Below are 3,963 nucleotides of genomic sequence, written 5' to 3'. Positions count from 1 at the left end.
ACTGGAAGGCGGACTCTTTGCCACTGGGCCACCACGGAAGTCCGTTAGTTATCTATTTTATATATGCATATGTGCTCAGTCGCTAAGTAAGTCACATCTGACTCTACAACCCATGGACAGTAGCCACCAGGCTCCTCTGTCCATGGGATTTCCCAGACAAGAATCCTGGGGTGGGTAGCCATCCCATTCTCCAGGGGGTCTTCCCAACCCAGGGATCGAACCTGTGTCTCCTGATTTGCAGGCAGATTCTTTACCTTCTGAGCCACCATGGAAGCCCGTCTATTTTATATATAGCAGTGTGTGTATATCAATCCAAATCTCCCAGTTTATCCCTCCCCCTCTTCCACCCCTGTAACCAAAATTTGCTTTCTACATCTGTGACTCTATTTCTGTTTTGTTAATAAGTTCATTTGTACTGTTTTTTTTTTTTTAGATTCCACATGTAAATGATATCATATGATATTTGTCTTTCTCTGTCTGACTTATTTCATTCATTAGGGTGCTCTCTAGGTCCATCCGTGTTGCTGCAAATGGCATCATTTCATTCTTTTTTCCTTTTTTTTTTTTCCATTTCATTCTTTTTTATGGCGGAGCAGTATTCCATTGTATATACACACCACAGTTTCTTTCTGCATTCATCTATCGATGGACACAGGTTGTTTCCATGTCTTGGTTACTGTGAATAGTGCTGCCATGAACACTGGGATGCATGTATCTTTTCAAATTATGGGTACTTCTGAATACATGCCTAGGAGTAGGATTAACGAAGAAACATTTGGGTTTTCCCCAGATGGTATGTGTCTGTTGTGTTCAGTCATGTCTGACTCTTTGTGACCCCCTGGACTGTAGCCCCCCAGGCTTCTCTGTCCATGGGAATTCCCAGCCAAGAGTACTGGAGCAGGTTGCCATTTCTTCCTCCAGGGGGTTTTCCCGACCCAGGGATCGAACCCGTGTTTCCTTGGTCTGCATTAGCAAGCAGATTCTTTATCACTGCACTACCCGAGAAGCCCCCAAACTTCAGTAGTCAGATGGAATTTACTGGGAATCCTCGAGCAAGGCCATATGGTCAGAGGTTTGGGCCCTAACACTTGTTTGTTCAGATCATAGTGTCCCCGCTCACTAGCCAAATGACTTAAGCCTTGGCCTCAGTTTCCTTACCTGCCACATGCTGATAAGGACAACATCTGCTTCCCAGGGTCGTTGTAAAGCTTTCCATGCAATGGGCAAGCCCTCAGGCACTACTACCCAGAACTGTCATCTTTTTTAAAAATTGTGAATATCCTTTCAAGGCCCATTCTAATCATCAATTTAACTCTGGTCTTAGACAGTTATAGATCTTCAAAAAAGTCAAACTCATACAATGGGCAAGACATGAATGGATAAAGTAGATGTGGTACATACATTCATTGGAATACCACTCAGCCATCAAAGAGAACGAAATTATGCCATTTGCAGCAACATGGATGCAACCTGAGATTATCATACTAAGTGGAGTAAGTCAGACGTAGAAAGACAAATATCACATGATGTCACTTATACCTGGAATCTAAAAAAATGATACAAAGGAACTTATTTCAAAACAGAAATAGGACTGTCCTGGTAGTCCAGTGGTTGGGAATCTGCCTGCCGATGCAGGGGACGTGGGTTCGATCCCTGGCCTGGGAGGATTCCACCTGCCCTGGGGCATCTACTGAAGCCACGACCACTGAAGCCCAAGCACTCTGGAGCCCGTGATCTGCAACAAGAGAAGTCACTGCAATGAGAAGCCCACACACCACAACTAGAGAGAAGGCCCCTCTCATGGCAACTAGAAGAAAACCCTCACGCAGCAACGAAGACCCACTGCAGCCAAAAATAAATAAATATTTTAAAATAATATTTAAAAAATCAATGACTAGTGTCCTTATTAAAAAAGAGTTGGGGTGAGGGGAGATCTGGACACAGAGAAAGGAGAAGGCCATGTGAAGATGGAGGCAGAGATTGGCCACAAGCCAAGGCCTGCCGGGAGCCAACAAATGCTGAAGGAAGAAAGGACTCTTCCTCAGAGTTCTGGGAAGCAGTGTGGGGGCATCCCCAGTGGCTCAGCAGGTAAAGGATCCACCTGCAGTGCAGGAGACAAGGGAGACACAAGTTCGATCCCTGGGTTGGGAAGATCCCCTGGAGGAGGAAATGGCAGCCACTCCAGTATTCTTGGCTGGAGAGTCCCATGGATGGAGGAGCCTGGCGGGCTATATAGTCCATGGGGTTGCAAAGAGCCGGACACGATTGAGCGTGCATGTGCACACGTTGCCCTGGAAGCACCTTGTTTTCAGACGTCTGGCCTCCAGAGTAGGGTGAGAATACCTTTCTATTGCTTCAAACCACCTGGCTTACGGTAATTTATGGCAGCCGTAGGAAACTAACACAGGCTGGAAACAGTGTGTGGCCAGCGGCAGATATTTCAGCTGCCGATGGGAATGAGAAACACAAGGTTTGGGAAAAGAGTCCAGGTCCAGGGAGGGGTCCTCTTCTTTCTCGGAACAGATCTTGCTGGTGGCCTCAGCTCTAAAAATAAAAGAAAAAAAATGGAAACTTTTTTCAATTGAACATCTGGATTTGGGGTTTCTCTTGGGAAATCCAGAGATGCGACTATGCTGGAACTGCACTCGCCGCTATACACAGACACACATGGCTGAAATGAATGTCTGTGGTCTCCTTAATGAGTTGGGTGCGGGGTCAACTTCTAGTTCGCCGGCGTGCCCCCACCTCCCTCCAGCTAGGCAGGCCAGGTAGGCACCTGAGTTGAGGCCCCACAGCCAAGACAGCCAACTGACTGATATTCAGAGGGGGTCCCTGCAGGAAGGACCCAACTGCAGCCGCTGGTAGAAAGGGAGGGTCAGAAATGTTACAGTCTGTCCTTAGTACGCTCATTCGCTCAGTAGTGTCCAACTCTTTGCGACATCATGGACTGTAGCCTGCCAGGCTCCTCTGTCCATGGAATTCTCCAGGCAAGAATACTGGAGCGAGTGGGTGTTTCCTCCTCCAGGGGATCTTCCCAACCTAAGGATGAACCCGTCCCTCTTACATCTCTTGCTTTGGCAGGGAGGTTCTTTAGGGTCCCTTAGGCTTCTCCTAAGTGAGATAGGAGGTGAGACCACGGGGCTGCGGGTATGCACACAGGCACTGGACTATGAATGACGTACCCTAAGTGTCTTGATGGCATCCCACTCCAGTACTCTTGCCTGGAAAATCCCATGGACGGAGGAGCCTGGAAGGCTGCAGTCCATGGGGTCGCTAAGAGTCAGACATGACTGAGCGACTTCACTTTCACTTTCCACTTTCATGCATTGGAGAAGGAAATGGCAACCCACTCCAGTGTTCTTGCCTGGAGAATCCCAGGGACGAGGGAGCCTGGTGGGCTGCCGTCCACGGGGTCACACAGAGTCGGACACGACTGAAGTGACTTAGCAGCAGCAGCAAGTGTCTTGAATTGCCCTTCCTTGAGAGGTGATGGAGGCAGGATCCACCCACCAATAAGATCATTCAGAACTTGACCATTTTCCCTTCACTCCAGGTCCATCCCGTCATCTCGCACCTGGGCCAGTACTGTCACCTCCTCCCTGGACTCTTGGCTCCGCTCCTCATGCCGCAGTGAGTTCCCGCCACCAGAGGGCGCCTGTGAGCAACTGAGTCATTTAGGTCCATCCTGTTCTGAACACCCAGTGGCTCCCACCTTACTAAGAGCAAAGCTGTCAGCTACAGATTGGCACTTGCCATCTACCTCTACAAGGACTAAGTCATGAGCTGCTGCAGCTGCTGCACCAGCTCCTTTTAACACCTCCTGAAAGGAGTTTAGGGTGGAGAGCAGAAATGAGGCACTGTGTGCTCGGGGGAAAAACTGGCGAGAGATAGTTCAGATAGTCCGATATTTTTTAGGAGCTGATTTTGTGAGTCCAATTCTTGTATTTCCTCATATTTAGAAAA

This window comes from Bubalus kerabau, chromosome 1, assembly GCF_029407905.1.
Source record: "Bubalus kerabau isolate K-KA32 ecotype Philippines breed swamp buffalo chromosome 1, PCC_UOA_SB_1v2, whole genome shotgun sequence".
NCBI lineage: Eukaryota > Metazoa > Chordata > Mammalia > Artiodactyla > Bovidae > Bubalus > Bubalus kerabau.
The sequence above is the reverse complement of the archived record's forward strand: the minus strand, read 5'-3'. Positions refer to the sequence as shown.